Source organism: Triturus cristatus, chromosome 8 (assembly GCF_964204655.1).
Source record: "Triturus cristatus chromosome 8, aTriCri1.1, whole genome shotgun sequence".
Lineage (NCBI taxonomy): Eukaryota > Metazoa > Chordata > Amphibia > Caudata > Salamandridae > Triturus > Triturus cristatus.
Window position 1 is genome coordinate 1,254,866,242 of NC_140591.1, and position 20,996 is coordinate 1,254,887,237.

Genomic DNA, 20,996 nt, shown 5'->3' on the forward strand with positions numbered 1-20,996 from the left:
ACATGACAGATTAAGAGCAATAGCAAATGACTATGGAGTTGACATTGATAAAGTGAAAGTTTTGCAGAAGTCTTACAGGATGGATTTCACAGATAAAGATATTGAAAATTTGAATGGTACTGGTAGAACAGGACAGATTAAAGAGATGATCGCTTTATTGCAAAAATGGGGTGATGTTGAGAAGTGGAAGGATAGGTGGTACAAGAAGAGAGAAGAATCAGGGGATAGGACTTATTCAGCATTTCCTGTGAGAGAAAAAGAGAAACCAGTGGATACTTATCCTATGAGAGAAATACCTGGAGGAGGATATGTACATGTTCCATGGACCAGACAGGATATTTTATCATTTACGAATGATTTCCCTCGATTGAGAGAAAAGCCCGTCGAGTGGTATAGGCAGGTAGACAGGTTTGTGAAATTGTCAAAAGTGCTATGGATTGACCTGAATAGTCTGTTTGATATAATTGTTCCAGCAGACTTGTGGGCTGAGTGTAAAATAGTTGTAAGTTGGCCTACTGAGGAATATCCAAGAGATCAGAGAACAGGAGCACCAGATCCAGAAGTAATGAGAAAGTATGAGCAGGTGATCGTATACCTGAAAAATAATTGTACCTCCAAAAGAGACAGACTGGGTTAAAATAGATCGAACACATCAGGAAGCAAAAGAATCAGTTCATGCTTTTTACGAGAGGCTGATACTGGCGTTTAAACAATTCAGTGGAGATGAACACCTGGGTGACAAGGATTTGAGTCATTTTGTATACAGATTTGTATATGGCCTGAGAGCTGAGATTAGTGAAAGAATTCGTGAGCATACTGTGGATTGGCAGAGTAAGAAAATAGATGAGATTCTGAGACATGCAAGATACTTCAGTGATGAAATTGAAGCAAAACAGAGAAAGCTGAAAGAGAAAGCAATGTGGGCACAAGTGAAAGTTGCGGAAAGACAGGAAGCACAGTTGGTGGAACAGGCGAATAATGCAGGAAATAATGCAGGGAATAGACCTAGGTATGCAGGGAAAGGAAAGGGGAATCTTGAGGAAGCTAAAAAAAAGTTCCCATGTCACAACTGTGGCCAACTGGGACATTGGAGATCTGAGTGTACCAATCCACCATTAGTGAATAATGAGGGAAAATCCTTAAATCAACAGGTGCAGAACGAAGGGAATAATCAACAGCAGCAACAACAGAAAGTTGTGAGACAGCAGAGTCAAGAGCCAAAACCGCCCTTGCCGCAGAATAGAGGATCACAAAAGTATAATCCGGATTCGGGATTCTACAATGATGAGCAGGTAAACAAACCAAGGCGTTCTAACCAGGTACAACAGTACTTGTTAAAGAATGAAGGGAGTGAGTCTGAGGGTGATTATTGACGGTGCCGAAGAGAGGAGGAAGAGTGCATACTTGGTGCAACTCTAGAAATAGACCAGGCAGGACCATTTGTAGATGGGAAAATAAATGAAAGTGTTACTTTTTTAGTAGACACAGGTGCGACAAGATCAACTGTCAGGTCAACAGATATTAGAAATCTTCCTCTCTAGGATGAAGCAATCCAAGTAGTTGGTGTAGCCAATACACAAATCAGGACACGTCTTACTGAACCGGTAAGAGTACAAATAGGGAAATTTTCAGACATGCACAGATTTATCGTCTGTGACACAAGTCCAGTGAACCTGTTAGGTAGGGATTTGTTATTTAAAATGAATTGTACAATTTTTTGTACACCGGATGGAATAGCTTTTGAAACACTAGATGAGGATGTTTTGTACCGAATGACTCTAGAAAATAGAGAGAGTGAGTTAATTGGTGCATATGCTGTGTTTGATCCGGAGGATTTGCCTCAAGAGCTGAGAGACACAGTGAAAAGGACAGTTTGGGATTTTACTGGAGAGGATGTGGGATTGATGAATAATGTAGATCCTGTGAAAATTTCAGTGAAAGAGGGAATTACTTATCCTAACATTCCTCAGTACAAAATGACACCAGAAATAATAGAGGGAATAACTCCTATAATTGAGAAAATGATTCAGCAGGGAGTTCTGAGAGAACTACTGAGTAGTCCGTGTAATTCACCGATAATGGGGCTAAAGAAGCCTAATGGGAAGTTCAGGATTGTACAAGATTTGAGAAAAGTTAACCAAATTGTGGTGGCATGTTGTCCTATTGTGCCAAATCCATCAGTGATTTTGTATCAGATTCCACATGATGCTGAGTGGTATACAGTGATTGATTTGTGTCATGCTTTCTTTTCAATTCCATTGCATCATGACAGCCAGCCGATTTTTGCATTTAGATTTGGCCAGCGTATTTTAGCATGGTGTCGTATCACACAGGGGTATACAGAGAGTCCTTCGATATATTCAATCAGTTATTGAAAAAGTCATTGGAGAGTTTGATCATGCCTGAAAACTCAATACTAGTGCAGTATATTGATGACCTACTTGTGGCATCAAAGACACATGAAGCTTGTGAAGTAGATACTATAGCTTTACTGAATCATCTGGCAGATGGAGGGTTAAAAGTATCTCCAGCCAAATTGAAATTTTGCAAGAAAGAGGTGCATTATCTTGGACACAATATTGAAAAAGGTCTGAGAAAAGTGACTGATGACAGGATCAAAATCATCAGGGGAATGAAGGCCCCAAAGACCCAGAGGGAAGTGAGAATGTTCCTGGGAATGGTGGGTTATTGTCGTCAGTGGATAATTAATTTCTCGCTGATAGCGAAGCCACTGATTAAGCTGACAAAAAGTGAGATGACTGACCCATTGGAACTAGATGGAGAACAAATGGCAGCATTTGAAGAGTTGAAAAGCAGAATGTGTGAAGCCCCTGCTTTGGGTATGCCAGACTATGAAAAGGAGTTTGAATTATACTGTAGTGAGAGAAATGGATGTGCACTTTCAGTGTTAATTCAGAAGCATGGATTACTGAGAAGGCCTATTGCGTACTTCTCATCGACACTTGACCCTGTAGCTGTAGGTTTACCAGGATGTCTGAAATCTGTGGCTGCAACATGCAGAAGCCTGGAACAGAGTGAGGGAATCATAATGGGATATCCTGTAAGGGTATTCGTACCTCATAATGTGGCAATTCTTTTGACAAGAAGCAGAACTCAATACATGTCACATAGTCGGTTGACTAAATATGAGAAAGTCATTCTGGGAGCATCAAATGTGACTTTGGAGAGATGTGTGAATGTGAATCCAGCGACATTGTTGCCGGATGTTGAAAATGTGGGTGTGAAAACAATTGTTTGGATGTGCTTGATTACTGTACAAAACCGAGACCAGACATAAGGGATCTTCCCTTGCATGAGAGTGATCATGTGTTGTTTGTGGATGGATCATGCCTGAGGAATGATGAGGGTGTGCTATGTGCAGCATATGCAGTGTGCAAAGTTTCAGAAGTAATGGAGGCATCACCATTGAAAGGAGTGAAATCTGCGCAAGTTGCTGAATTAGTGGCATTGACAAAAGCTTGTGAAATTGGGAAAGATTTGAGAACGACTGTGATGACTGATAGTCAGTATGGATTTGGAGTTGTGCATGACTTTGGCCAACTTTGGCTACAAAGAGGTTTCTTGACGTCGAGTGGGACTCCAATAAAGAATGCTGAAGTGCTTGGAAAATTACTTGAGGCGATACAGCTGCCTAAAGAATTAGCAGTTGTGAAATGTGCTGCTCATGGACAAGGAGATGATTTTGTGACAGTTGGCAATCGATACGCAAATGACATTGCTCAATATTGCGCTAAGAATAACCAGTCAATCAATCGGGAACGAGAAGGTGAAATGTCTTTTTGTTCTGTGATGTTTACTAATGTCTTAGAGACGTGGGATGAAGTGAAACAGTTGCAGGATGAGGCAGAGGAGGAAGAAAAGAAAGATTGGATCAAGGCAGGTTGTGCCCCAAGAGAGACAGGCCATGTTTGGGTCTATAGAGATGGCAGACCAGTAATGCCGAACTCCATGCTGTCGGCAATGGCAAGGATGTATCATGGCCAGGGACATTTGGGAAGGGATGCGATGATCAGGTCTTTTAAACAAACCTGGTACAATGCAAAGTTCAGGACAATTGCAGAAAGTATCTGTCAAAGATGTTTGATTGCAAGCAATTTAACACTGGGAAAAAGACAGTGGTGAGTCTGGGAACAATAGGCAGAGAAGGAGGTCCTTTTACAAGAATGCAGATTGATTTCATTGAAATGCCCCAAGTGAACAGATTAAGGTATGTACTAGTGGTAGTCTGTTTGTTTTCAAGATGGGTTGAGGCCTATCCGACTAGGAGAAATGATGGAGTAACAGTGGCAAAGTTACTGTTAAGAGAGTTGATTCCTAGGTACGGATTTCCGGTAACGATTGAGTCTGATAGAGGTGGACACTTTTATAATGAACTCATGAGTTTGATTTGTGAAGCATTAAGCATACAGCAGAAGCTACATTGTGCATACAGACCAGAGGCTTCTGGTGTTGTTGAGCAGATAAATGGCACAATCAAGAACAGGATTGGTAAGATGTGTTTAGCCACTGGTATGAAATGGCCCGATGTCTTGCCTCTAGTGCTAATGACTATTAGATCTACTCCAGATAGAACTACTGGTTTAAGTCCGCACGAAATCATAATGGGACGTGCAATGCGACATGCATATGTACCTGTCAATAAGTTGATGACAATAACTGATGACATGATTTTGGATTACTGTAAAGGCCTGGCTGACGCAGTTCATTCTGTGTTTCACCAGATTGGAGAAGAAGCTACCACACTTGAGAAGAAGCAAGCTCATGATCTGAGTCCAGGGGACTGGGTAAGGATTAAAGTTCACAGAAGAAGAAATTGCTTGGTTCCAAGGTGGGGAAGACCAAGACAAGTCATTCTAACTACGACAACTGCAGTGAAGTGTGCTGGTGTGAAAAACTGGGTACATGCGAGTCATACTCTGAGAGTTCCAAACCCAAAAGATGGTACTGGTAGAGAGTATTTTGAAGAGTCAGATTCCAGTGATGATGAAGACCCAGAACCAGTGAGAAAAAATCAAAGTTCAGGAAAAGAAGCAGAAAAGGTTTCAAGAGAACCATTGAGAATCTCAGAAAGGAGATAAGATTCTGTAAGAGAGCCTGAAGTTCCAAAAAGCAGTGGAGGAAAAAGAAAAGAGCAGTTCCACAGAAATTACTCCTGAATCAGAAGAGGAGGAGATTGAAGAACCACTTGAGATTATACCTGAAGAAGTAGGGTCAGAAGAAGATAGAGAAGGACAGATTGCGGAAGACCCCCGAGGAGGTGTAGGGAACATTCTTGACAAGCTAGGTGAAGGGACAAGTAGACAGCAAGAAGATTGCGTGTCGGAGACCCGAGGAGGGACAGAAGTAGGGAAGTCTCAAATAGTGGTGAAAAAGACTGTGGAGCGAAAGAAAACTGCTGAAGAACAAGAGGCATTTGAAACAGAATCGGATGAAAGTGAGAATGGAAAATCAGAAGGTCGAGTTCTGAGAAAGAGAACTTGGATTGGAGAAAGAAATAATACAGGAACGAGACCGAAAAAGGTTATAAGAGGAGATTTTTGGCCTAACAACAGAGTAAAGAGGCTGAGATACAGACTGATAAGAGGGAATACATCGAAAGCTGAACAAGTGAATGAGGTGTCGAGTCAAAATGAAGTAAAAAGAAAGGAGCAAAAGGAGTCAAAAGAACCTGAGGAGATAAAGAGAATTAGAAAACCCAACCAAAAGTACAGATCACCGGAATGGTCTTATGTGGCACTGTCTGAAGAAGGAGAAGAAGAAACAGTGAATCGAGACAATCCGGAGGGGATCTTGAGAAAAGTGGTTGAGGAAAAGGAAAAATCTGTTGGAATCTTAAAAGTTATCCTGACTGACATTGGAGAAGAGTCGGATGCACAGGATGTTGTTGATGATCTGATACAATTTGATGTTGCTGAAGAAGGAGTGAAAAGTGATGAATATCCAAATTGAGTGAACAAAAGAAATCACTTGGAGAAAAGTGAAAAGGAGAAAGTCTGAAATTCAGCTGTCTGAAGTAATCCAAAGTTCGAGAAATTTCAGTAGTGGAGTAGTAGAGGCTAAGTCAAAAGACAAGGTCAAAGTAGTAAAATGGCTAACATAGAGAATAACCAAAGTAGATGTGCCTTCTTAAGAAGATGGTGTAGAATGTGCTGCTGCTGTACTGGATTATTAATGTTACTATGGGGTGTTTTAGCTTTATTAGTTACATTTGGAGTTACAATAGGTACATTTGAGATGCATATAGAGAATGTGACAAATGTGGAGAAGAGTTCGCAAAAAGTAGTTCCAACTAGAATTAGTAATACCTACATGCATAAAGATAGGTCAATTAATGATTTTTCTAGTAATGTTTTTTCAAAGTTGTTATACGAATATGTGAAAACAATGGAAGTTAGGGATTGCTACGTTTGTATGCAATTACCTGCATCCGTTTCAGAGGGTGTTACTTATCACCATTTACCAGCTACGTATGGAATTTCTTGTAGTGTATTAAGTAGTGTTTTTTATTTGTTAGGGAAAATTGATTATGAGATGTCTAACAAAGATAGTATTTTTGGGCACTTGCCAATGAACAAAAAGCTGAATCCAGCTAAAGAAGCTAACATTTTTGGTGAGATTTTTATTGAGAAAGAAGAATTAACATTAGATTACATTTTTAAGAATAATTTAACTTGTAGTTTGGAAGAAGAGGAGAAAGCTTTCCTAAATATGGTGGAGGAAAGGAGATTGAGCATGCATGAAAAGGCAGGGAAATACAAAGTGAGTGAGACAATTTGGGACATTGAGATGGGAAAAGAATTAAGAAATGGGGTTAGTCCAACTTTAGCTCTAGATGCACCACAGAAGGGTAAGCTGTGCATTACAAGAGGGAAATCCCAATATGATACATATTTTGTTGGGACTAGTGAATGTCATGATACATACTTCATTGCAACAGGATGGGGTTTCAGAGGTGGAGAAGATACAATTTTTCCAGGAGTGTATTATGTTTGTGGGAACAAGGCTTATTACAAGTTGCCTGACCATTGGTATGGCACGTGTTATGTGGGCCTGGTCTTTCCAAAGATCTTTCATATAGATAGAATAGAAGATGTAGAACATATTAATTTACTAATGCGCTTCAAGAGGGAATCTTGGTCTGAAATAGTGGGTGACATTTTTGGAGCTTTAATTCCAGCAGTGGGAATTTCTTTGAATGCTTATGGGATTTGGAAACTGTCAACAGTGGTGGATCGCTTATCGACAAATACCGCTGGAGGGTTTCTTTTGGTGAATACGGAACTAATGGCCGTACGTGCCATGTCTATGCAAAATAGACTTGCCCTTGATATTCTGTTAGCTAAGGAGGGTGGAGTTTGTGGAATGCTGAAAGTTCAACATTGTTGCACTTACATTCCAGATGAAAGCAAAGACCTGAAAGTCTATATAAAAAATATTACTGATTTGCATGAAGAATTAGTACCACTTGAAGCTGAAAGTATTTGGACTAAAATAGCTAATAAAATAGTTGCTGTTAAGAATTTTATTGCAAAAATAGGTAGTACTATTATAGGTAAGACATTGTTTCCTTTAACTTGTATAATTGTTGCTTTATTGATATTGAGATTGGTGTGTTTGTGTTGTAAAAACAGGGGAGGGAAAAAGAAATTAATTAAAAGAAACAATGAAAAGAGAAATAAAAGGTTGAAAAGAGAACCACAAGAAATTGAATTAGAAGAATTAAGGGAGAGTGTCTATTTAGAAACAAAGAGGGATGATGAAAGAGTGTCTGGTGTGTAGTGTTGTGTAAGGAGAAAAAGACATTTCCAATTTCTCCTAAAATGGGACTAAATTTCACTAAATTGTTTTTTTTTTGGGTTGTTTATTTGGTGATAATATCACCAAAGGGGGGATTGCTGGAGCAGAGTTTTCTGATGAAACTCTATTGGGTTTTTAAGCTCTGGTTTGTCTTTTTGTCATAATTAAAATTATTAATTATTAATTACTAATTATTTGTTTTGTGTAAATGTTTTAAACTTACCAACATGTACTAATGAGAAGAAAACCGACACGTGGGAATGCTTTCGTTTGCTATTTAATAAATGTGCATGTTTTATTAAATAAACGTTGCTGAGTGCTGTTTATTTTAAAGCACGAAACGCTTTTGAATTAATGCTTTTCTGTGTTGCAAAGGCTAGATAATTACATACACATAAGGGTATTAGTGGGGTTAACACTGTTTAATCACTATGCTGTGGTAACGTTGTTTTTGTCTCTTTTAATTAAGATGGTCTATTTTGGCCTAGAATAAAATGGCCGCCGTTTGCAGCCTGGCCTCGAGTGAGAGATTTGTGATGAGAGGGCCTTGCTGAATATGGTCGAAGTCATCTGACCACAGTCTTCGCCTGGTTAAAATTTTCCGTGAGGACAGCAGCAGTGCTGGGCGAGTCTCCAAGAAACATCCGAATAGCCTTGGAGGACAAAGGAGCCATAATGAATGAACTGAATAGACTCTGAAGTCATCATGTTAGTTCCGAGGAAATGGGGATGTCGAAAGATACATTTTTTAGTTCCTGTTCTGTCTTTTTATTTTTGTGATTTTTTCTGAGCGGAGATTTTCCAAATGTAGCGATGCTACATCCTTTCCTGCTCGCTCTGCTCAGCGGTTCAGCGGACGTTCAGAACATTTTATGTTTCTATAATATTGCAAGTTTCTTTATAAATATTGTTAGCCTAGAGAGGGTTTGAGGCCACTTTGCCACTTCTTCCCAAACCTGCGTTGGTGAGGATCGATGCTGTGAGGACGGTGACTCGGGAGATTTCTACTGAGAGACTTGTCCTGATGACCCATTCTGACATTTAGCTAGAATAGGTTTATGAAAAAATGATTTATTCTGATTGATTTCCTTTGACTAATTTTAGATAAAGAACCATAATTTTAAATACGGTGTTGATGAGTATTTCTTGTCAATTATTGAGTACTCTATTTGATTATTGTTGTATAGATTGTTTAGATTATGACTCAGGACAATTACAATAACTAGGTCTTATCGACCTCAGTGTAGATGTGGGGTGTTTAGGAGTTTTCTTTCCACAGGTTCAGTGCTGGTAGAGTATTTGAGTGTATGTTAGTGAAATGGGCCCTAGTGTATGATGAGTGTATGTGCGTGTAACTGTGAAATTACTCTATCCGTGGAAGTAGGGAGATTTTGTACACCCCAATCTACATCAGGTATTCCCATGTAAAAAAGGCTTGCAGAAACGGCGCAGTGAAATCTATTAGATTTCACTGCGGCACTTCTACTACTTGACTGCGTCATATCCTTATGCTTGCTTCAAGCAGGCGTAACAAGTGATGCAGGGCCTTTCATATATGACTTGCTCATGTGTGATGATACCATTGCTGGAGTTGCGTCAGTTGACTGATACACTCCAGCAATGCTTCAATACTGCGCCACCAGATACATCAGGATTCCTGGGCTATCCTTGTGACATGGAGAATCGTAGTGTAAATACGGTGCATTCATGGTGTCGGAAGGAGGGCGCAATGAAAAGTGTTGCATAGCTGTTTTTCCCCAGTGATGCAACACTTTTCATGAGAGAGGGCCTATATCTTTGATCCCGGAAATCTTAGCCCCATCGTTATGAATCTCTGTAGTATAACAGGTCCAGTTACAGGTCCAGGCCTGTCCAGTTGCAGCTGGTCAGCTTGGTAGTTGAAGGAATGTCTTTGGAGCTTGTTATGTCCCTGTAACTCTGATCAGGAAGTCAGTCAGGTGACCCTTGAGGCTAGTGCGAAGTTTTATGTGTGTGTACTGATGCAGCTCCTTTGAAGTGCAAGTGTGGTAGGTGAAAGCTCCATCCCTTCCATTAGGTCAGGGTGGCCCATAGTGCCACAATCCCAGCTCCCTTTGTGATACTGTCTGGGAGAAATACACAAAGCCAGCTGCCTACTACACCTAGTTCTGTGACCCAGGATACAGGTTGAAGGCACCAAAATGGTTAGGAATAGAAAATGCGACATTTCTAAAAGCGGAAATTTCAGAATTGTGACTTAAAATTCGACTTTACCATTAAAGAAGGTTTTACATTACAACTTTTTAGACACCAAATAATACATTTGTACCTGTTCCTAAACAAAATTTATCATTTATTAAATGTAATAAGGTAACCCAAGATATCCTATGGGAGAGGTAGTCTTTGCAGTAGTTAAAAACAAATGTAAGATTTTTTCCCTAACGGCACATGTAAAACTTAAAAAACCTATGTCCAACTTTTTAAATACATTGTCCCACAATGCACCCTGGCCTCTGACTTAACTTAGGGGAAACTTATATTTATTAAAAAGGAAGGTTTAGGCTTGGCAAAAGGTTTATTTTGCCAGTGGAATTGGCAGTTTAAAACTGCACACAGGTTGCAATGGCAGGCCTGGGACATGTTTAAAACAAGGTCTGATTTAGTGGGCTGCAAAATTAGTGCTAGAGGCCCATTAGTAGCATTTGATTTACAGACCCTGGACTAGGGACGTATTAGTAAGTTAAATGTGTCAATTGAGTGTAAACCAGATTGTACCATGATTAAAGGCAAGAACACAAGCATTTGAGGACTGTTTAGCAGAGGTAAAGTGCACAGAGTCTTGAAAGTCAACAAAAAAGGTTCAGAAAACAGAAGGGAAGAAAGCAACAAGTTTGGACGTGATCATAAAGAGAGGATTATATAAAAAGGATTCAAACGCCCTTAAGATAGCCCATGTAAAGACTCAGCAACATGAAAAAATGTAAAAACAAATATCTGAATTGGAAACTAGTCTCTGTGGAAGAGCAAAGGATTTATAATCAGAACCTACTAACAAAAGATCTTACATTGAAGGTTGAGGACATGTGAATCACATGCGCAGGAATACTGTACGAGTTCTTGCCTTTCCGGAAAGGGCAGAAGGGAATGATACTCCAGGATTTACAGTGCGCCTTCTTTAACAAACACCCCGTAGCGAATGGGATATCAATTGACAAACTCAATGAGCCAATCAATTACAATGCGTCAGATCCAAGAGAGGAGAAGATGATTCACGACAAAGAGCCTTCCTAATTTAAGTAGGCCATTTTATATTTCACCAGCTTCTCTCTCAGACAGGTCACCCAAACAACCTGTGCTGATATGGTGGCCTGTTCTTGTTTGTGTGTTCTGACTTCTGTCAAGCCACTGTTACACGTGCTGTCAGTTTTTAGACCTTGATATCTACAATTCCGGAGGCAAATGCTAAAGTCTTATTACAAGGGCCTGCTAAAATCGAACATTTTCTTCATGGCCATACTCATTTTTACACTACTGAAGACCAGATCAAAACTTCTCTAGCTGCAGGATGGGGGCCGGTGGGCTCTTCTGATTTTAAGCTTCTATTCGCAGACCGACTATCTACGGTTACAGTTTTCTCTGATACATAGTATCTTCGACCATTTTATGTCGACCTGGGTTTCCTTGCTCAGTTTTTGGACCCATGTTGCTTTAAACTGACATGCTTTAAAGGTGTTGTCTGTGTTTGCAAATATATAGAAGAATTTAAAAAGCAATGTAGTTATGTCTCCTACATTGCAGTACACATTTCTCTAGAATAATCCAGATTTTCAAGCTTTCTCCCTCATTCAGCCTTCTGACAAATGGTGTGAATCTTGCCTTAATACTGCTGGATAACTTTTTGGTGGGGATCAATTTAATCCATTCAGTGAATTAATCACTTTTTCATGATATACCTACAAATGGTATATCTTAATATATCCAGATGCGTTATTTTTTTGGTTAGTGAAGTCAGCAATAACACATGGTTGTCCAAGATATTATCGAATTGCTCATCTGTAACAAGCAGAATGGAATGTTTGGGAAACCATATAGATTGTTAACAAAAAAATCAACAGGATACATACCTGTTTTAGCATAAAATGGTCAAGTAAAATCTCTAATACAATTGACATATCATATATTGAGGAATCAGACCAGCTCAATAACCAATGTGTGAACATATACAGGTTAGAGATGCACCATTATTAAATTATCCAGGATTTATATTTCACCCCTGAAAGACTATCTAAGTGGGGCTGTCAAGATAAGTGTGCTTGTTTTAGATGTGAGGAGCATATGGTGGATACAATCCATATTTTTGTGCTTTGTAGTGGTGTATGTTTACAGTATGGATTGTGTTATCAACTTCACACACTCTCTACACACTATTTCAAGACTTGTAATACTCTGGATGCGACATTGTCTACATTTGTGACAGAGTTTTTAGCATGTCAAGTTTTATTCTGAGCTTCTGGCAGGAGGCTCCTCTACTAGGGGGAGGAGTGTTGCCCCACTGCTTTCTCGCAGCGTGAGAAGCAGAAACATATTAAATGGTAAAACTACCAGTGTTTGGTTGGGGGTGTTGGGCGGGTCTGCTCTAGGGCAGGGGAGGAGTGGCTTGCCCACTGCTGAGGGCGCTGACTGTTTGGTGGGCCCTCTGGGGCCGACCAAACCAGTCATGTGCACTTCTGCCTTTCGCCATGTAAGCTGCAATGCAGCCCACATGGAGAAAATGGCCCCCCATATGCACCTGGCTGGTCGGCGTCCTGACCAATAACAACGCTGCCATTGTAGTGTTGTGATTAGCTTAGGGAAGGGGAGGGAAGATGCCTGCTACCTGTGTATTTTGTTTTTAAATTACCCCCACGAGCGCAAGAACCCCCGCATGACCCCCTCTCCATGCCCCTCCCCCCCACATGTGAGTTATGCTGGCCGCTACTGGCTTATGAAGGTGGTGAGAATAAAGGAACAGGAGTTACTTGATCACCCATAAAAGCTTCGACTGCAGCTGAAATTACTGCCAGATTATGCAGTATTATGCCAGAAACTGGACATTTACTTAGTGAATTGACTTTGTTGGTTTGGTTAAAATTAATTTAGCAATATTTCATAAATTTGCATTATCAAAGCTTCAAATGGTTTGTATACCTCTTCTTTTAATTTGTGTATCCTTAGCAGGTTCAGACCCTTAAATTATCTGTGGCCGATACATTTGAAAAATAAACAAAAACTATTGGAAGAGGAAGCAGTTTTTTCTTTTCATCCAGATTGGATCCTTGGGAGAATTAATGAATTGGGTATTGAGATTGGCTGGCTCCAACTGATACTGTTCTTGTAGAAGCCATGGCACGATTACAGGGACTGAATTCTGCAGCCTGGTAGAAATAGCACAGGAGGCATAAGGGGTAGGGGAAGCATGCCCACATGGTCAGATTGCTCACATCCTTGCGAAATTTGCAGATCGAATTTTAGGTCTTTGTAATTATTGAGTACATTTGGAATTTCCCTGAAACGTCAAAATCTTTTAATTCTGAAAACAAGCTAAAACATCAAAACAATTCACTTTGCAATTATACATGGCAAGGCCATGCACAAGAAGCACTGTGGACCAGGGGGGAGCCTCAACACATGGCCATAGTCCTGCCCTGTGGCCAGAGGGAATGCGTAAAGGCAGAGCTCAGCTTCTTCGGGGGCACAGTGCCAGTGCAGGCCCTTGCTTCAGGCCAGGCCTTGTTTCCAGAGTCTATGAAGCATGTTTCAAGGTTTTGTGTAACTATTTCTGTGGCACAGAGGCTTCTGCAGAGCCTAGCTGAAGATGAGCACATAGGAGGATGAGTATTGGGCCTTGACACACACAAACGCTGCTGCCAACCATTCCTGCGCAGATATAGAAAACCAAATAGATGATAATGTATCCATAGCAATGTCACTGTTAATGTCGACCTTAAGGGGACATGGAATGCACTAGTGATGTCATTGTTATGGTTTGCATGGGGGAGCTTGAGAAAATGGTTTGTTCAGCTAACCATAATAATGGGAGAATCATAGCAGAATCTGAGCAGTCCTTTCTCCAGTTCACCACAACGAATAAAGCACTAGAAATCAGATGACGTCAACACTTATGATTTATTAATCTCGAAATCAAAAGGTCTAGTTGATGATATTCAGTTCAGAAAGTCGTTTACCACAGGTCGCCATATATAAAATCCGCATCAGTGCACCTGACCTGGCTATGGTAGACATGGAAAGCATACTTTGGATATTTACAATTATTTGTGGCGTATGGCAGAAGGTTCACTATTGTATCATTCACAGGGAATTTTTCCCCAAATGGCTCCATGATTCTACGTTGCACGAAGTTTTTTTTTAATTAAAAGCAATGAATCAACATTACATAACCATAATTATTACGAGTCCCATAGAATTAAAATAGTTCAATTATAGCCACTATCTAAATGTCCAAAAAGGACAAGCAATACCATAATGTTCAAATCCATCCAAATCATCTAAACCGCATAATGAATGTTAAAATTGTTTACACCAACTGAAGCAACCCTAGAGGACAAACTGCTGTTCATACCAAGGGGCATATTTACAAAAGCATAACAGCGCGCGGAGTTGCGCCGAATTCAGCAGCTTCGCGCTCTGACATTTTTAAAACATAGAGATGCACCATATTCACAAGAATACAGTGCACCTGTTTTTCCTCTAGCGCAAAAAAAAGCTGCCTAGCGCCAGCACATGCACCCTGCCGCCATACCTGTGCTGCAGGGGCAATTGTTTATGGGCAGAAAGGGACACCTTCCTGCAAATAAACAATCATTCATGGCAATTTGCTCTTTCTATGGCAGCACACATGGGAAGAGTAAACAAGCATTGGCATAGCCAATAGGTCTCGCTTTTGGGACCTTATAAGTATTTAGTTATGCAACTGTTGCATGGCTAAACACTTATAAGGTCCCAAAAGCGAGACCTATTGGCCATGCCAAGGCTTGTTTTTCTCTTACAGATTGGGAGGGGGATTATACCACAAATTCTGTTGTCTCACTCACTCACTTTCTTGATAGAGCCTCCTCTGAGCAGTCTGCCACCAGTCACAGAGTGTGGTTATTTTACATACAATGTTCCATGTGTTTCTGGGGCATTTTCAATATCTTACTTGTACACAGTAATAAGCGCCACGTTCAAAGTGTTACATTTCCAAGGGATAGGATTGTGGTATTGACGTGATACTCACAAACCATCTCTTTTAGGACTTTTCAATACTTTATAATCATGTAGTTCACCTGGTTGTAGATCTTGCTCACTTTTATAATTGTGTGCCAAACCTATTTGTCAAAAAGGTAAGCTGGCATGGCTGGGGAGCCTTCTTACCCTTAAAGCAACCTATGGAAATCCACGTGCTGGCATGGCTGGGGAGCCTTCCTACCCTTCAAGTGACCAATGGAAATCTACATGTGAGCAGCATTTTTACGTTTATCTGGACCAATGATGTTTCTAAATAGAGAAAGGCATGTGCTGTTAGCCGGAGGACTATTGCTAGTTTTCGTTACAATATCAAATAAAGACATGAGGAAAAGGATGTGCAAATGTAGTTCACTTCTCCATGATAACTGGCAAGATCAAAATAAATCCCCTGGCACTAACCTTCTAGGGAGGCTACCTCTCATTTAATTTTAATATTTAAGGCATATGTTTTTCCATAGATTTGGGGCTCTACAAGGTGAGATGTTGTGAACAGGTCACTAAAAGCGTTTGGCTACACAACCTAGAGAGACACTTTGAGTGGTTAGCGTGTTTTGTGCAACATGGCTTTCAGACCCTGCGATACAAAACGTTATACCTTTATACCATGTACTCACAGGATCTAGCAGTCTCTTTTACCCAATCAAGGGACAGCAGAGGCTATGTGAGCACCCTTGCCACGTGGCACTAGTTGGCTTCCAATCACCCTAGCCCTCACATAAGGCAGGTACGTGAGCATGTGAGACATTATTAGACAGGGAGGTTCTTATGTTTAAGAAAGCTTTTTATGCACCCTCTGTGAGGCATTCGCAATGTCAGCCAAGTCCAGTCAGGGTTGCAGTGGCTTCCAGGATGTGAGAGAGTAGAAGAGGTGGGCGGTGCTTTGTGACGACGAGCGAATGGATGAATACCCATGAGTCGTACAGCCCTATCAATCAATCCAACAGGAATTATAAATCTCTGCTATTCACCCGCGAAGGTATCTAGGCGCTGTGCTGCCCTAAGATGCATTGGCTGAAAACACAGTTGAAATCTTGAAGTTAAAACTTGCAATCACTGAGAACAACTGAAAATAACGAATTTCTGACAAACGTTAATAACACAAGATCATTTTGTGGGAAATGTGTGTATGAGCATTTCATGAACACCTCGAGAAGCTAGCCTGCACATGCTTTACATACACAGTGAGAACCCTCTGCGGACAGTCATGGAAAACAATACACTCTGCCTATTTGCTTAAAGCCACTACATTAAAAGAGAAAATGTATGAAAAAGATTCCCGATAAATAATGAAAGAACAGACAAAAGTAAGTGGCAAAGAAGGAAAGTATCTTGCGGGAGGACTCGAAAGAGAAAATGTATGAAAAATATTCCCGATAAATAATGAAAGAACAGACAAAAGTAAGTGGCAAAGAAGGAAAGTATCTTGCGGGGAGGACTCGGGTCGAGCCCTTCAAAGCTGGCATCAGAGTGAGCTCCGGATTTCATCAAGCTCTGTTGACAGACATGGCAGTCCAGCAGCACACCCAGTGCTTTATTCAACAGGGTGTGACAGTCTATTAACCACTCGCGTGCCCGCACGGTGCCTCAGGCCGCAATTTACCTTGGGCAAAGAAGACAAGCGTTGGCCGCGCGCGAGCGGCTGGAGACGCAATATGTGGTGGGGGAGGGGGAGAAGCGGGAGTTGTGTGTGCGCGTGCGTCATTGTGATCGCGATCGCTCTGAAAGCGAAAGTGATCGCGATGACGCAAGAGTTTTCAAAGTGCTGCTGGCGGCCGGCTGCGCGCGTACATGATCGCATGAATGCAAGCGTTAGGCCAGCCAGCAGCACTTTGAAATTCCCACATACAAAATGTCTCTTCGAGCCTTTGGCTCAGCGAGACCTAAAAACGAGGGGAAATTAATAATTTCTCTTCGTTTAGCCATTCTAACGCCTGGTAATCTATGGCATTAATATGGTGCTGTTTTTGGCGCTGCCTCAGCCTTGCAAATCAGGAGCAGCGTCAAAAAGATGATGGTGTTGTTAAGCCATGTTAAGTGGCTTAGCACCACCTTGTAAATATGGGAAATGGCGCTATGCTGCCTGATCATCAAAAAAAGTGATGCTCCGGTGGCGATAGGGGCTCCTACATATGCCACCAAATGTCTTCATGATTGAAATGATCACTTTAACAATGGTAAAATACTACTCATTACAGTTCAACATACATAAATGGAGAGAAGGCATTTCATCAAAATATAATCCCATTGAATCGCAGACATCCAGTTCCATCATATATTTTGATTCCAGACATCAAGGTGCCTTTCCTATCAATGCCTAGCATAATACAAGGGATTCTATTTATTGCATACTAAGCATATTTCAGGGCGTGACAAATTATATCGATAGGTCTTACCTGCCTTCACGAAGCCTTTAAAAGTGTCTTCTTACTGTGCAAATCTAATCTACATTTTGCCTGGCTGTGAAATGCTGTAATTAGGCACAGGCAAAATTCCAGCTAATCCTGTGTAAACTTGTGTAATTTCATGAATTTTGTGTTACCCTTATTAAGTGCTATTCCTGAAATCATACCATTATACCATGTGGCGTAATTGCACCATGCCTGGAGCAAAAAATTAGCGCGGGAAAACAACCATTATGCAAGCAATTTTTGTTTCCAGCACTTGTGGTTTTGCTCTTGTTTTTTTGCATGAAATGCAGTCCCACATGCAAATTGATCCAAAATGGATGCAAGAACACATTTCCCACTAAAAGATATTTTGCATTTCCTGTGATTTTGCGTAATTATTGGACAATTTCACGTAATTGAAAGCAAATTACCTGAATTTTGTACATCCATAGAACTTGTAATATCCTTCAGACATGGACAGAAGGATTCATAAAGTGCATATTCAATTTTGCAATTCAGAGATTTGATAATTTTCCTGGAGAATGGTGTATTATTCTGGAGATCTGCCACATGTTTACATGCCTGCCATTTTGAACCTTTTTTAAATAACTGGGCCTTTGTATATCCCACAGATTCTTAATCATATTAGTCAATTGTCGCAGTACTAGACCATGTTTTATAGAGCAAGGATGTCTTTACATAATCAGAGCTTTTTCCAGAAATAGATAGCCTGTCACTGAAGGAATCTTCAATATATCGCAAGGTTTGCACAATATTTAGTGCCACGCTATTTGCTGTAAAACCTTGTAAATTCACTGAAAAAAACAAAGGATAGAAAGACATTATAGGTAGGTTCACATTTCATTCGTACAAAACCAGTAAAGGGGCGTGAGTGACCTTATTCAAGGCCTATTTAAAGCTAAGATGAATATCTGAAATTTCAACTGTTTATATAATAGTAATAATAATTATTGACAGGCTCCATATAGTTCACATGGACCACATCTGTACAGGATCTAGGTTCAGACCTGAAGCTCTATTTGATTTTGGCAGCCCAGGATTAAGAATAGCACCTGAGGCATTATCTATTAATGTAATAAATTTGAACAATATGGACTAAATAAAAGTAAACCACGATTTACTATGGTAGTGCACACTGAACCAACCTATTCTAGGAATAATCAGTAATTAATTTTACTTCTCTTTTTCTGTTTAAAAAAGAAAATGGTTTTAGATTTTAAATGAATCTGTATGCAACAAAGAATATGATTTACAAGTCATGAAGAAGGCGGAGATACAATCGCTCAAACGCTGCGTCGACACTTGTTATATGCAATTTGAGTTTTTGTTTTTTTACTTTGTATAATTGTATAAGTATAATAATAACTGTTGAATGTAACACAAGACACAAATGTGTCAAAATTTGATGAAATTGTATATCAATTGATACTTGAAAACTGTCAAGGCGGTTTTATTCTTATGAGTTTTTATAAAGAACCATGTTTTTCATGTAAATGTTTTTAATGAATTGTACAATAAATTGTTACAGAATATATTGTATTTGTCATATGGTGACTTTTTGAGAAGGTTTTGATTCAGTGGATACTATTAGATTGTGACTGTTCCCATGAGGAACAGGGTCAAGACTGATCTGCATATGGCTGGATCTGAACTGAGGTGGCGAAGTGAGCTAAAGAACAATGGTGGATTCAACCCAGATCTGTGACTGGGGGTGAGTGTCTGAAAAGTTTCAGTGTTCCATCCATCATCTCCTTGTGTTTGCATTGTTTGCCCTAATTTGGCAGGGTTTGCCCAGACGTGGGTCCCTTGCTCACTTTGCCACTGTTTTCAAGCTAGCCTGACTGATGAGGGGTGTTACCACATAACCGGTCCCAGGATGCTTGGGAAGTCCTGGTTTGGCAGTTCGGGTTGGATTGTTCTCATGTGGAACAGGGTCAAGACTGTTTTACATATGGCTTAGTCTGAAATAGGGTGGCAAAGTGAGATAAAGGTTGATAATGGATTCAACCCAGATCTGTGACTGGGGGTGGGTGTCTGAAAAGTTTCAGCGCTCCATCCATCATCTCCTTGTGTTTTCAGTCACTCAGACACCCACCCACACATGGATGGACACAGTCATACAGCGATTCACATAAAGTATGTTAAAAAAAGGAATTATTCATTAGTAGTACACAAAGTATACTAATTTAACTTTTGTGCTACCTTAATATATACGTTTAACACACAAAACCTTTAGAAAACACTAAAAATCACAGGTTGATTTCATCTGTGGTTTCATTAGTGTTGTCATTTGAGATGCCATCAGTGATGTCATCAGTGATGTCACTGACCATGTCATGAGTGATGTAATATGTGAGGTTGAATTTCACTGGTTGTGTATGAGTGAAATGTGAGCCTAACTATAAAGTCTCTGTAACCTTTGTTTTTTTAATGGATATACAAATATAGGTTTACGTTTCACTGGCAGAAAAGTAGTACGACTGCCAGTAGGTTATATATATATATATATATATATATATATATATATATATATATATATATATATATATATATATATATATATATATATATATATATATTACCTACTGGCAGTCGTTATGACCAAAGTTTCCATAGGAAAGGCATGTTTTGTGTTGCTAATAACTTTGGCCCCAGTTGACGAATCTCCACAAAATGTTCACAAATCAACCCCTTATTGGTTCAGCTGCTGTGTTAAAAGTTTCAGGGTGATCCATCCCAAAGTGCATTTTCCCTCTGTTAAGTATATGGGGGTTTTTGATTTTTTGAACACGACTACAGCTCGAACTGCTCAACGGAATTACACCCAATTTAGCAGAAAGCTAGATGTTGGTCCAGAAAGCATGCTCTTTGTGACTTGGTGTAAATCCGTTTGCTAGTTTCAGAGTAATGAAAGTTGCCAAAATACAGATATCTGGGGATGTGAATCCTTGCAGTGGAGTCGCAGATCCTACTAACATTTGATTGGCTGCAACCAGGAACTGCTGGCAGCCAACTTAGGACTCGGCTTGAAGCCGAGTTCCAGAAAAAAAGGAAAAAATAAAGAAAAGAGGGTAGGGTCGAAATAGCCTGACCCACAATTTGGTTGGCAGGTCCCACAGTGTCCCCACCGTGTTTTAAAAGCATTTTTTTCTATTTGTCGTGGGCTCTCTTGTGGATCAACAAATGCATGGCAAAATAGAAAAATGACGTGTAGGCTCCTGTGCATCTTTTTTTTAAAGCCCCTGGGTGGGCCAAATCCCGGGGTCCTGAAGGAGAGGGGCATATGTGGCCCCTCTCTTATACAAAGCCCTGGGGACCACCACCTCTCTGGGTCTGTAAACAATAAAATTGCAGGGGGCCAGCTTGGCCTCCCACAGCCCAGAGTACCGCCACCTCCCTGGGGCACACTATTATTTTAACTGTATGTGGGGGAAGCCCTATGAATTCCCCCTGCCTCGGGGACCGCCGTCTCCCCTGGGCAAAGATATGAAAAGCCTGCATGGC